The sequence below is a fragment of the Phocoena sinus genome, chromosome 5 (genome assembly GCF_008692025.1).
Source record: "Phocoena sinus isolate mPhoSin1 chromosome 5, mPhoSin1.pri, whole genome shotgun sequence".
Classification (NCBI taxonomy): Eukaryota; Metazoa; Chordata; class Mammalia; order Artiodactyla; family Phocoenidae; genus Phocoena; species Phocoena sinus.
In genome coordinates this window covers 93,736,075-93,751,381 of record NC_045767.1, presented here as the reverse complement: position 1 = coordinate 93,751,381, position 15,307 = coordinate 93,736,075, and positions in this window count along the sequence as shown.

The following is a 15,307-nucleotide window of genomic DNA, read 5'->3' as shown; positions in this document are numbered from 1 at the left end:
CCTCTAAGAGTTTGATAGTTTCTGGCCTTACATTTAGGTCTTTAATCCATTTTAAGCTTATTTTTGTGTATGGTGTTAGGGAGTGCTCTAATCTCATACTTTTACATGTACCTGTCCAGTTTTCCCAGCACCACTTATTGAAGAGGCTGTCCTTTCTCCACTGTACATTCCTGCCTCCTTTATCAAAGATAAGGTGTCCATATGTGTGTGGGTTTATCTCTGAGCTTTCTATTCTGTTCCATTGATCTATCTTTCTGTTTTTGTGCCAGTACCATACGGTCTTGATTACTGTAGCTTTGTAGTATAGTCTGAAGTCAGGGAGCCTGATTCCTCCAGCTCCGTTTTTCGTTCTCAAGATTGCTTTGGCTATTCAGGGTCTTTTGTGTTTCCATACAAATTGTGAAATTTTTTGTTCTAGTTCTATGAAAAATGCCAGTGGTAGTTGATAGGGATTGCATTGAATCTATAGAATGCTTTGGGTAGTAGAGTCATTTTCACAATGTTGATTCTTCCAATCCAAGAACATGGTATATCTCTCCATCTATTTGTATCATCTTTAATTTCTTTCATCAGTGTCTTATAATTTTCTGCATACAGGTCTTTTGTCTCCTTAGGTAGGTTTATTCCTAGATATTTTATTCTTTTTGTTGCAGTGGTAAATGGGAGTGTTTTCTTGATTTCACTTTCAGATATTTCATCATTAGTATATAGGAATGCCAGAGATTTCTGTGCATTAATTTTGTATCCTGCTACTTTACCAAATTCATTGATTAGCTCTAGTAGTTTCTGGTAGCATCTTTAGGATTCTCTATGTATAGTATCATGTCATCTGCAAAGAGTGACAGCTTTACTTCTTCCTTTCCAATTTGGATTCCTTTTATTTCCTTTAGTTCTCTGATTGCTGTGGCTAAAACTTCCAAAACTATGTTGAGTAAGAGTGGTGAGAGTGGGCAACCTTGTCTTGTTCCTGATCTTAGTGGAAATGCTTTCAGTTTTTCACCATTCAGGATGATGTTGGCTGTGGGCTAGTCATATATGGCCTTTATTATGTTGAGGAAAGTTCCCTCTATGCCTACTTTCTGCAGGGTTTTTATCATAAATGGGTGTTGAATTTTGTCAAAAGCTTTTTCTGCATCTATTGAGATGATCGTATGGTTTTTCTCCTTCAATTTGTTAATATGGTTTATCACATTGATAGATTTGCGTATATTGAAGAATCCTTGCATTACTGGAATAAACCCCACTTGGTCGTGGTGTATCATCCTTTTAATGTGCTGTTGGATTCTGTTTGCTAGTATTTTGTTGAGTATTTTTGCATCTACGTTCATCAGTGATATTGGCCTGTAGTTTTCTTTCTTCGTGACATCCTTGTCTGGTTTTGGTATCAGGGTGATGGTGGCCTCGTAGAAGGAATTTGGGAGTGTTCCTCCCTCTGCTCTATTTTGGAAGAGTTTGAGAAGGATAGGTGTTAGCTCTTCTCTAAATGTTTGATAGAATTCGCCTGTGAAGCTATCTGGTCCTGGGCTTTTGCTTGTTGGAAGGTTTTTAGTCACAGTTTCAATTTCAGTGCTTGTGATTGGTCTGTTCATATTTTCTATTTCTTCCTGATTCAGTCTTGGCAGGTTGTGCATTTCTAAGAATTTGTCCGTTTCTTCCAGGTTTTCCATTTTACTGGCATAGAGTTGCTTGTACTAATCTCTCATGATCTTTTGTATTTCTGCAGTGTCAGTTGTTACTTCTCCTTTTTCATTTCTAATTCTATTGATTTGAGTCTTCTCCCCCTTTTCCTTGATGAGTCTGGCTAATGGTTATCTATTTTGTTTATCTTCTCAAAGAAACAGCTTTTAGTTTTATTGATCTTTGCTATTGTTTCCTTCATTTCTTTTTCATTTATTTCTGATCTGATTTTTATGATTTCTTCCCTTCTGCTAACTTTGGGGGTATTTTGTTCTTCTTTCTCTAATTGCTTGAGGTGCAAGGTTAGGTTGTTTATTCGAGATGTTTCCTGCTTCTTAAGGTGGGCTTCTGTTGCTATAAACGTCCCTCTTAGAACTGCTTCTGCTGCATCCCATAGGTTTTGGGTCATTGTGTCTCCACTGTCATTTGTTTCTAGGTATTTTTTGATTTCCTCTTTGATTTCTTCAGTGATCACTTCGTTATTAAGTAGTGTATTGTTTAGCCTCCATGTGTTTGTATTTTTTACACGTCTTTTCCTGTAATTGATATCTAGTCTCATGGCGTTGTGGTTGGAAAAGATACTTGATACAATTTCAATTTTCTTAAATTTACCAAGGCTTGATTTGTGACCCAAGATATGATCTATCCTGGAGAATGTTCCATGAGCACTTGAGAAAAATGTGTATTCTTTTGTTTTTGGATGGGATGTCCTATAAATATCAATTAAGTCCATCTTGTTTAATGTATCGTTTAAAGCTTGTGTTTCCTTATTTATTTTCATTTTGGATGATCTGTCCATTGGTGAAAGTGGGGTGTTAAAGTCCCCTACTATGAATGTGTTACTGTCGATTTCCCCTTTTATGGCTGTTAGTTTTAGCCTTATGTATTGTGGTGCTTGTATGTTGGGTGCATAAATATTTACAATTGTTATATCTTCTTCTTGGATCGATCCCTTGATCATTATGTAGTGTCCTTCTTTGTCTCTTCTAATAGTGTTTATTTTAAAGTCTATTTTGTCTGATATGAGAATTGCTACTCCAGCTTTCTTTTGGTTTCCATTTGCATGGAATATCTTTTTCCATCCCCTGACTTTCAGTCTGTATGTGTCTCTAGGTCTGAAGTGGGTCTCTTGTAGACAGTATATATATGGGTCTTGTTTTTGTATCCATTCAGCCAATCTGTGTCTTTTGGTGGGAGCATTTAGTCCATTTACATTTAAGGTAATTATTGATATGTATGTTCCTATTCCCATTTTCTAAATTGTTTTGGGTTCGTTATTATAGGTCTTTTCCTTGTTTTGTGTTTCTTGTCTAGAGAAGTTCCTTTAGCATTTGTTGTAAAGCTCGTTTGGTGGTGCTGAACCCTCTCAGCTTTTGCTTGTCTGTAAAGGTTTTAATTTCTCCATCAAATCTGAATGAGATCCTTGCTGGGTAGAGTAATCTTGGTTGCAGGTTTTTCTCCTTCATCACTTTCAATATGTCCTGCCACTCCCTTCTGGCTTGCAGAGTTTCTGCTGAGAGACCAGCTGTTAACCTTATGGGGATTCCCTTGTGTGTTATTTGTTGTTTTTCCCTTGCTGCTTTTAATATGCTTTCTTTGTATTTAATTTTTGACAGTTTGATTAATATGTGTCTTGGCGTATTTCTCCTTGGAGTTATCCTGTATGGGACTCTCTGTGCTTCCTGGACTTGATTAACTATTTCCTTTCCCATATTAGGGAAGTTTTCAACTATAATCTCTTCAAATATTTTCTCAGTCCCTTTCTTTTTCTCTTCCTCTGGAACCCCTATAATTCAAATGTTGGTGCGTTTAATGTTGTCCCAGAGGTCTCTGAGACTGTCCTCAGTTGTTTTCATTCTTTTTCCTTTAATCTGCTCTGCAGTAGTTTTTTCCACTACTTTATCTTCCAGGTCACTTATTCGTTCTTCTGCCTCAGTTATTCTGCTATTGATCCCATCTAGAGTACTTTTAATTTCATTTATTGTGTTGTTCATCATTGCTTGTTTCATGTTTATTCCTTCTAGGTCCTTGTTAAATGTTTCTTGCATTTTGTCCGTTCTGTATCCAAGATTTTGGATCATCTTTACTATCATTATTCTGAATTCTTTTTCAGGTAGACTGCCTATTTCCTCTTCATTTGTTAGGTCTGGTGCATTTTTATTTTGCTCCTTCATCTGCTGTGTGTTTTTCTGTCTTCTCATTTTGCTTATGTCACTGTGTTTGGGGTCTCCTTTTTGCAGGCTGCAGGTTCGTAGTTCCTGTTGTTTTTGATGTCTGTCTCCAGTGGCTAAGGTTGGTTCAGTGGGTTGTGTAGGCTTCCTGGTGGAGGGGACTAGTCCCTGTGTTGTGGTGGATGAGGCTAGATCTTGTCTCTCTAGTGGGCAGGTCCACGTCTGGTGGTTTGTTTTAGGGTGTCTGTGGACTTATTATGATTTTAGGAGCCTCTCTGCTAATGGGGGGGGTTGTGTTCCTGTTTTGCTAGTTGTTTGGCGTAGGTTGTCCAGCACTGTAGCTTGCTGGTTGTTGAGTGAAGCTGGGTGCTGGTGTTACGATGGAGATCTCTGGGAGATTTTCGCCGTTTGATATTATGTGGAGCTGGGAGGTCTCTTGTGGACCAGTGTCCTGAAGTTGGCTCTCCCACCTCAGAGGCTGGAGCAGCAAGAGCCTTTCATCCACACGGCTCAGAATAAAGGGAGAGAAAGTAGAGAGAATTAGTAGAAGTAGGAAGAAAGAAAGAAAGAAAGAAAGAAAGGAGGGAAGGAAGGAGGGAAGGAAGAAAGAAAGAAGAAAAGAAGGCAAGAAGGAAAGAAAGGAGGGAGGGAGGGAGGGAGGAGCGGAGGAAGGAAGGAAAAAAGAAAGCAAGAAGATACAGTAAAATAAAGTATAATAAAGTTATTGAATTAAAAAATAATTATTTAGAAAAAAAAGGGACGGATAGAACCTTAGGACAAATTGTGGAAGCAAAGCTGTACAGACAACATCTTACACATAAGCATACACATACACCCTCACAAAAAGAGGCAAAAGGGAAAAAATCATAAATCTTGCTCTCAAAGTCCACCTCCTTAATTGGGATGATTCGTTGTCTAAAGGAGGTAAGGAAGGAACTAAGGAAGGCAGGAAAGAAAGAAAGAAAAGTATAATAGAGTTATTAAAATTAATAAGAAAAAAATTAAAAAAAAAATTATGGACGGATAAAACCCTAGGACAAATGGTGGAAGCAAAGCTATATAGACAAGATCTCACACAGAAGCATACACATACACATTCACAAAAAGAGGAAAAGGGGAAAAAATCATAGATCTTGCTCTGGAAGCCCACCTCCTCAATTTGGGATGATTCGTTGTCTATTCATGTATTCCACAGATGCTGGGTATATCAAGTTGATTGTGGAGCTTTAATCCGCTGCTTCTGAGGTTGCTGGGAGAGATTTCCCTTTCTCTTCTTTGTTCTCACAGCTCCCAGGGGCTCAGCTTTGGATTTGGCCCCGCCTCAGCGTGTAGGTCACTGATGGACGTCTGTTCTTTGCTCAGACGGGTCGGGGTTAAAGGAGCCGCTGATTCGGAGCCGCTGGCTCACTCAGGCCCGGGGGGGAGGGAGGGGCACGGAGTGCGGGGTGGGCCTGCGGTGGGAGAGGCCAGCGTGACGTTGCACCAGCCTGAGGCCTGCCGTGCGTTCTCCCTGGGAAGTTGTCCCTGGATCCCGGGAACCTGGCAGTGGCGGGCTTCATAGGCTCCCCGGAAGAGGGGTGTGGATAGTGACCTGTGCTTGCACACAGGCCCCTTAATGGCGGCAGCAGCAGCCTTAGCGTCTCCCGCCCGTCTCTGGGGTCCGTGCTTTTAGCTGCGGCTCACGCCCGTCTCTGGGGTCCGTGCTTTTAGCCGCGGCTCGCGCCCGTCTCTGGAGTTCCTTTAAGCAGCGCTCTTAAACCCCTCTCCTCGCACACCAGGAAGCAAAGAGGGAAGAAAAAGTCTCTTGCCTCTTCGGCAGGTGCAGACTTTTCCCGGACTCCCTCCCGGCTAGCCGCGGTGCACCAACCCCCTGCAGGCTGTGTTCAAGCCGCCAACCCCAGTCCTCTCCCTGCGCTCCGACCGAAGCCGGAGCCTCAGCTCCCAGCCCCGCCCGCCCCGGCGGGTGAGCAGACAAGCCTCTCAGCCTGGTGAGGGCCGGTCGGCACCAATCCTCTGTGCGGGAATCTCTCTGCTTTGCCCTCCGCACCCCTGTTGCTGTGCTCTCCTCCGTTGCTCCGAAGCTCCCCCCTCCGCCTCCCGCAGCCTCCGCCTGCGAAGGGGCTTCCTAGTGTGTGGAAACCTTTCCTCCTTCACAGCTCCCTCCCACTGGTGCAGGTCCTGTGCTTATTCTTTTGTCTCCGTTTATTATTTTTTCTTTTGCCCTACCCAGGTACTTGGGGGGGTTTCTTGCCTTTTGGGAGACCTGAGGTCTTCTGCCAGCGTTCAGTAGGTATTCTGTAGGAGTTGTTCCTCGTGTAGATGTATTTCTGGTGTATCTGTGGGGAGGAAGGTGATCTCCGTGTCTTACTCTTCCGCCATCTTCCCAGCCGCCTTCCTCCCTTCATTCTTTTTTCTTTATTCTGTGCTGTGGCAGTGATTTCGACCATTCTGCCTTCCAGATCACTTACCCATTCTTCTGCCTCATTTATTCTGCTCTTGATTCCTTTTAGTGTATTTCTCATTTCAGTTATTGTGTTCAACTCTGTTTGTTCTTTAAATCTTCTAGCTCTTTGTTAAACCTTTCTTGTATCTTCTTGGTCTGTGCCTCCATTCCTTTTCCGAGATCTTGGATCATCTTTACTATCATTACTCTGAATTCTTTTTTCAGGTAGATTACCTATCTCTGTTTCACTTAGTTTTCTCTTGGGGTTTTATCTTGTTCCTTCATCTGGAACATATTCCTCTGCCATCTCATTTTGTCTAGATTTCTGTGTTTGGGATCTTTGTTCTGTAGGCTGCAGGATTGTAGTTCCTCTTGCTTCTGGTGTCTGCCCCCTGGTGGGTGAAGCTGGCCTAAGAGGCTTGTGCAGGCTTCCTGGTGGGAGGGACTAGTGCCTGCGCACTGGTGGATGGAGCTGTGTCTTGTCCCTCTGACATGTCAAGGGGTGTGTTTGGAGGCTGCCATGGGCTCAGGCTGACTTTAGGCAGCCTGTCTGCTGATGGGTGGGGCTGTGTTCCCGCCCTGCTGGTTGATTGGCCTGAGGTGGGGCCAGACCTTGGTTTCAAAATGGCAGCCTCCAGGAGCGCTCACCCCAATGAGTACACTCTGGTACCTCTGCCACCAGTGTCCTTGTCCCCACAATGAGCCAAAGCCACCCCTGCCTCTCCAGGAGACTCCCCAAGACCAGCATGTAGGTCTAGCCCAGGCTCCTTTGAAGTCATTGCTTTTGCTCTGGGTCCCAGCGTGCACAAGACCTTCTGTGCGCCCTCCAAGAGTGGAGTTTCTGTTCCCCCCAGTCCTGTGGAGTTCCTGTTATCAAGCCATTCTGACCTCCAAAGCCAAATGCTCTGTGGGCTCCTCCTCCCGATGCCAGACCCCCAGACTAGGGAGCATAATGCTGGGCCCAGAACTCTCACTCCTGTGGGAGAACCTCTGAGATATAATTATTTTCCAGTTTGTGGGTTGCCAACCTGGCAGGTATGGGATTTGATTGTATTACAAATGCACCCGTCCTACTGACTTGTTGTGGCTTCTTCTTTGTCTTTGGATGTAAAATGTCTTTTTTGGTAGGTTCCAGTCTTTTTTGTCAATGGTCATTCATCAGTTAGTTGTGATTTTGGTGTTTTCGTGAGAGGAGGTGAGCTCAAGCCCTTCTACTCCGCCATCTTGTCTCCAACCCAGGACATGTTAAAAAGCCAGTCTACTTCATTTTTGAGGCATTTCAAAAATTCTTTCTCTCCAGTACTTCAGCATGTATATCATAAATCAGAGACTGATATGTGTTTACGGTTTTCTTTCTTTTGATGAAAAATTTATGTGTAGCAAACTGCATAAATCTTAAATGTACATTTGCTAAATTTTAATGAACACATATGCCTGTGTATCTCAAACCCCTGTAAGGTATAGAACATTACTATCACCCCAGAAAGTTTCCACATGTTCCTTGCCACCCAACCCCTGTCCTCAGTTGCCCCAGAAACAGTCACAGTTTAAATTTTTTCCACCGTAGATTGTGATTTGCAGTATATACTATTTCGTGAAAGGCTTGTGTCACACGGTGTAATATTTTTGAGATCCTTCCTGTTGTTGCTTGTATCAGTATTTCATGTCTCTGTATTACTGAGTAGAATTCCATTGTATGAATACCCCAAATTGTTTGTGTGTTCTCTTATCGGTGGATACCTGGGCTGTTTCCCGTTTGAGGGATTAATGAGTAAAGATGCTATGAACCTTCTTCTACAAGTCTTTTTGTGGACATACGTTTTCATTTCTCCTGGGTAAATATCTAATATTGGAATTGCTGAGTCATAAAGGTAGGTATATATTTAGTTTGAAAAGAAACTGCCAGGTATTTTTCCTAAAGTGATTGTACGATTTCCCACTCCCATCAACAGTGTATTTGAGTTCCGGTTGCTCCACATATCAACATTTGGAATTGTCAGGTTTTCTAAGTTTAGCCATTCTGATGGATGTGTAATGATAACTCATGGTGTTTTAAATTTGCATTCTCTGATGATTAGTGATGATGAGCACTTTTTCATATGATGATTGGCCGTTTGTATTCTTTTGTGAAGCATTTGTTCAAATCTTTTGCCCATTTTAAAAATTGGTTGTTTGTCTTCTTATGTTGTAAAATTTCTTTATGTATTCTGAATATTATTTTTTTAAACATTTAAAAAATAAATAAATTTATTTATTTATTTATTGGCTGCTTTGGGTCTTCATTGCTGTGCATGGGCTTTCTCTAGTTGTGGAGAGCGGAGGCTACTCTTTGTTGTGGTGTGTGGGCTTCTCATTGTGGTGGCTTCTGTTTGTTGTGGAGCACAGGCTCTAGGCACGTGGGCTGCAGTAGTTGTGGCACGCAGGCTCAGTAGCTTTGGCTCGTGGGCTCCAGAGTGCAGGCTCAGTAGTTGTGGCACATGGGCTTAGTTGCTCCGTGGCATGTGGGATCTTCCCGGACCAGGGCTCGAACCCATGTCCCCTACGTTGGCAGGCAGATTCTTAACCACTGCACCACCAGGGAAGTCCCTGAATATTCTTAATATTATATATTTAGTCTTTTGTTAGATATACAATTTGTGAATATTTTCTTCCAATCTGTGGCTTCAATATTCATTATCTTCATGATTGTATGTAATGAACAGAACTTTTACACTTTGATGAAGTTAAATTTATGTTGGGACTTTCCTGAGGTCCAGTGGTTACGGCTCTGCACTTCCACTGCAGAGGGCGTGGGTTCAATCCCTGGTCTGGAGCTAAGATCCCACATGCTGCATGGCCAAAAAAAAAAAAAAAAAAAAAAAAAACCAAAAGACAAAAAACAAACCCCACTATCTGCATTAAAAAAATTTTATGTTTATTGCGTTTTGTGACCAAAACTTTGCCTACCCCCAAATCACAAAAATATTTTCTTAGGTTTCCTCTAAAAACTTATGATTTTAGCCTTTGCATTTAGAACAACTCATTTAAAATTAACTTTTGTGTATGGTGAAGAGGGGCTGGATTCATTTATTTCCCATATGGACCTCTGGTTATTATAGCATTATTTGTTGAAAGGACTTTTCCCCTTATTTAATTGTTTTGGTGACTTTTTTTCCCCTCCAAATGACTATATAAGTGCCAGCCTATTTCTGGGCTCTATTTTGTTCTATAGATCTGTTTGTTGATCCTTAAGCCAGGACCACACTTTCTTGATTCATCTAGTTTTATGGCAAATCTTGGAGATAAGTAATGGAAATACTTCAAATTTGTTATTTTCCAAAATGCTTTAGGTATCCTAGGTGCTTTGAATTTCCATATAAAATTTAGAGCAAGTTTGTCAATTAAAAAAATGTTTCCTGGGATTACGATTGTATTGTATTGTATATATGATCAATTTGGGGAGAGTTGACATCTTTCCATTTATTTAAACTTCTTTAATTTCTCTCAGCAAAGTTTTATATTTATAAGTATGGAGGTCCTGCATGTCTTTGGCTAAATTTATTCCTAGTTTTTTTTTTTACATAATTATAAATTAAATTTTCTAGTTCAATTTTCTTTTTTCTGAGATATAATTGGCATGTAACATTGTGTAAATTTAAGGTGTACAACATGTTTTGATACATTTATAGACTGCATTATGATTGCTGTTGTAGCATTAGCTAAAATCTCTATCATATCACATAATTACCATATCTTTACTGTGGAGGAAACAATTAAGATCAATAAGTTTGATGTTTATAATAATACAGTATTGTTGTTTATAATCACTAGACTGTGCATTAGATCTCCAGGACATTTATCCACTAGTTCTAGTTCAATTTTCAATTGTTTGCTGCTAGTTTATAAGAATACAATTGTTTTTGTATATTTACCATGTATCCTGAAACATTGTTAAATTCACTTATTAGTTCTAACAGTTGTTTGTCAATTGCTTGGGATTTTTTGTGTAAACAATTTTGTTAAATGCAAATAGAGATAATCTTATTTCTTTGCAAACTTTTGGCTTTTATTCTTTTTGCTTTGTGGCACAGACTAGGACCTCCAGTACAATCTAAAATAGAGGTGATTACAGTGGATATCCTTGCCTCAATTCCAGTTTTAGGAGGGAACATTCAATATTTTATCATTATGTATAATGTTAATTATAAGATGTTTGTATGAGTTGCATTTTTCAAGGAAATGTTCATTTCATCTATTTCGAATATTTTGGCATAGTTGTTCATAATATTCTCTTATTATTCTTATTTATAGGATCTGTATTTATAGGATCTGTAGATCTTTCATGATATAGGTAATTTGTATTCTCACTTTTTTTTCCTGGGTTGGATTACTGGGAGGTTCCCAATTTTGTTGCCTTTTCCTTTGTTAGTTTTCTCAATTGTTTGTCTGTTTTCTTTTTTTGTTGATTTCTACTTTTGCCTTTTTATTTCCTTCTCCTTACTTTTATTATACAGTTGCTCTTTCTTTAGCTTCTTAAAGTGGAAACTTAGGTATTTTAGACCATTCTTCTTTTCTAACATAAGCATTTAAAGCTGCATTTCCCCTGTTCACTTCTTTCAATATGTCACACGATTTTTAAAAATACATTTCATAATAATTTAGTTTAAAATATTTAAAAATTTTTCTTATGATTTCTTTTTTGACCCAGCTGTGATATAGAAGTTTGTTGTTTAATTTACAAGTACTTGGGGTTTTCATAAGTATTTTATTAATTTCTAATTTAATTCCATTGTCAAAGAACATAATCTGTATGGTTTTAATCCTTCTAATTTTATTGAAACTTGCTTTATGGTCATATACACATAGTCTGTCTTGGTGTATATACTACATGTAATTGAAAAGAATTATATTCCTCTATTGTTAGGTGTAATGTTCTATAAATAGCAGTTAGGTCAAGGTGGTTGGTAGGACACAAATTATCTAAGTTCTTACTGAGTTTTTGGTCTAGTTTTTCTGTTAGTTGATGAGGGAGAGGTGTTATGATTATGAATTTGTATTCTCTCAATAATTATGTCTGGTTTTGCTTTGTGTATTTTGATGTTCTAATAGGTGCATATGTATTTATGATTATTTTTTTCTTTTTTAACAGCCTTATTAAAATATATTACATATACCATAAATTTCACCCATTTAAAGTGGACAATTCAGTTGTTTTTAGTATATTCACAGAGTTGCACAACTATCACCAGATACTTTCATGACACCCAAAAGATACCCATATGTATTAACAGTAAATTCTCATTCCCTCAACCCCCTGACAACTCCCGTATTAATCTACTTGCTGTCTCTATGGATTTGTCTATCCTGGATATTTCTTTACTTTTTTTTTTTTTTAACATCTTTATTGGAGTATAATTGCTTTACAATGGTGTGTTAGTTTCTGCTTTATAACAAAGTGAATCAGTTATACATTTACATATGTTCCCATATCTCTTCCTTCTTTCGTCTCCCTCCCTCCCACCCCTCTAGGTGGTCACAAAGCACTGAGTTGATCTCCCTGTGCTCTGCGGCTGCTTCCCACTAGCTATCTGTTTTACGTTTGGTAGTGTATATATGTCCATGCCACTCTCTCACTTTGTCACAGCTTACCCTTCCCCCTCCCCATATCCTCAAGTCCATTCTCTCGTAGGTCTGTGTCTTTATTCCCATCTTACCCCTAGGTTCTTCATAACATTTTTTTTCATAGATTCCATATATATGTGTTAGCATATGGTATTTATCTTACTCTTTCTGACTTACTTCACTCTTTATGACAGACTCTAGGTCCATCCATCTCACTACAAATAACTCAATTTTGTTTCCTTTTATGGCTGAGTAATATTCCATTGTATATGTGCCACATCTTCTTTATCCATTCATCCGATTTTGGACGCTTATGTTGCTTCCATCTCCAGGCTATTGTAAATAGAGATGCAATGAACATTTTGGTACATGACTCTTTTTGAATTATGGTTTTCTCAGGGTATATGCCCAGTAGTGGGATTGCTGGGTCATATGGTAGTTCTATTTGTAGTGTTTTAAGGAACCTCCATACTGTCCTCCATAGTAGATATACCAATTCACATTCCCACCAGCAGTGCAAGAGTGTTCCCTTTCCTCCACACCCTCTCCAGCATTTATTGTTTCTAGATTTTTTGATGATGGCCATTCTGACCGGAGTGAGATGATATCTCATTGTAGTTTTGATTTGCATTTCTCTAATGATTAATGATGTTGATAATTCTTTCATGTGTTTGTTGGCAATCTGTATATCTTCTTTGGAGAAATGTCTATATCGGTCTTCTGCCCATTTTTGGATTGGGTTGTTTGTTGTTTTGATATTGAGCTGCATGAGCTGCTTGTAAATTTTGGAGAATAATCCTTTTTCAGTTGCTTCATTTACAAATATTTTCTCCCATTCTGAGGGCTGTCGTTTCGTCTTGTTTATGGTTTCCATTGCTGCACAAAAGCATTTAAGTTTCATTAGGTCCCATTTGTTTATTTTTGTTTTTATTTCCATTTCTCTAGGAGGTGGGTCAAAAAGGACCTTGCTGTGATTTATGTCATAGAGTGTCCTGCCTATGTTTTCCTCTAAGAGTTTGATAGTTTCTGGCCTTACATTTAGGTCTTTAATCCATTTTAAGCTTATTTTTGTGTATAGTGTTAGGGAGTGCTCTAATCTCATACTTTTACATGTACCTGTCCAGTTTTCCCAGCACCACTTATTGAAGAGGCTGTCCTTTCTCCACTGTACATTCCTGCCTCCTTTATCAAAGATAAAGTGTCCATATGTGCGTGGGTTTATCTCTGAGCTTTCTGTTCTGTTCCATTGATCTATCTTTTTGTTTTTGTGCCAGTACCATACTGTCTTGATTACTGTAGCTTTGTAGTATAGTCTGAAGTCAGGGAGCCTGATTCCTCCAGCTCCGTTTTTCGTTCTCAAGATTGCTTTGGCTATTCGGGGTCTTTTGTGTTTCCATACAAATTGTAAAATATTTTGTTCTAGTTCTGTGAAAAATGCCCATGGTAGTTTGATAGGAATTGCATTGAATCTGTAGATTGCCTTGGGTAGTAGAGTCATTTTCACAATGTTGATTCTTCCAATCCAAGAACATGGTATATCTCTCCATCTATTTGTATCATCTTTAATTTATTTCATCAGCGTCTTATAATTTTCTGCATACAGGTCTTTTGTCTCCTTAGGTAGGTTTATTCCTAGATATTTTATTCTTTTTGTCGCAATGGTAAATGGGAGTGTTTTCTTAATTTCACTTTCAGATTTTTCATCATTAGTGTATAGGAATGCCAGAAATTTCTGTGCATTAATTTTGTATCCTGCTACTTTACCAAATTCATTGATTAGCTCTAGTAGTTTTCTGGTAGCTTTCTGGTAGCATCTTTAGGATTCTCTATGTTTAGTATCATGTCATCTGCAAACAGTGACAGCTTTACTTCTTTTCCGATTTGGATTCCTTTATTTCCTTTTCTTCTCTGATTGCTGTGGTTAAAACTTCCAAAACTATATTGAATAAGAGTGGTGAGAGTGGGCAACCTTGTCTTGTTCCTGATCTTAGTGGAAATGCTTTCAGTTTTTCACCATTGAGGATGATGTTGGTTGTGGGTTTGTCATATATGGCCTTTATTATGTTGAGGAAAGTTCCCTCTATTCCTACTTTCTGCAGGTTTTTTTTTTATCATAAATGTGTGTTGAATTTTGTCAAAAGCTTTCTCTGCATCTATTGAGATGATCATATGGATTTTCTCCTTCAGTTTGTTAATACGGTGTATAACATTGATTGATTTCCGTATATTGAAGAATCCTTGCATTCATGGAATAAACCCCACTTGATCATGGTGTATGATCCTTTTAATGTGCTGTTGGATTCTGTTTGCTAGTATTTTGTTGAGTATTTTTGCATCTATGTTCATCAGCGATATTGGCCTGTAGTTTTCTTTCTTTGTGACATGCTTGTCTGGTTTTGGTATCAGGGTGATGGTGGCCTCATAGAATGAGTTGGGGAGTGTTCCTCCCTCTGCTCTATTTTGGAAGAGTTTGAGAAGGATAGGTGTTAGCTCTTCTCTAAATGTTTGATAGAATTCGCCTGTGAAGGCATCTGGTCCTGGGCTTTTGTTTGTTGGAAGGTTTTTAGTCACAGTTTCAATTTCAGTGCTTGTGATTGGTCTGTTCATATTTTCTATTTCTTCCTGATTCAGTCCTGGCAGGTTGTGCCTTTCTAAGAATTTGTCCATTTCTTCCAGGTTGTCCATTTTATTGGCATAGAGTTGCTTGTACTAATCTCTCATGATCTTTTGTATTTCTGCAGTGTCAGTTGTTACTTCTCCTTTTTCATTTCTAATTCTATTGATTTCAGTCTTCTCCCTTTTTTTCTTGATGAGTCTGGCTAATGGTTTATCAATTTTGTTTACCCTTTCAAAGAACCAGCTTTTAGTTTTATTGATCTTTGCTATTGTTTCCTTCATTTCTTTTTCATTTATTTCTGATCTGATTTTTATGATTTCTTTCCTTCTGCTAACTTTGGGGTTTTTTTTTGTTCTTCTTTCTCTAATTGCTTTAGGTGCAAGGTTAGGTTGTTTATTCGAGATGTTTCCTGTTTCTTAAGGTAGGATTGTATTGCTATACACTTCCCTCTTAGAACTGCTTTTTCTGCATCCCATAGATTTTGAGTTGTCGTGTCTCCATTGTCATTTGTTTCTAGGTATTTTTTGATTTCCTCTTTGATTTCTTCAGTGATCACTTCGTTATTAAGTAGTGTATTGTTTAGCCTCCATGTGTTTTTATTTCTTACAGATCTTTTCCTGTAATTGATATCTAGTCTCATAGTGTTGTGGTCGGAAAAGGTACTTGATACAATTTCAATTTTCTTAAATTTACCAAGCCTTGATTTGTGACCCAAGATATGATCTATCCTGGAGAATGTTCCATGAGCACTTGAGAAAAATGTGTATTCTGTTGTTTTTGGATGGAGTGTCCTATAAA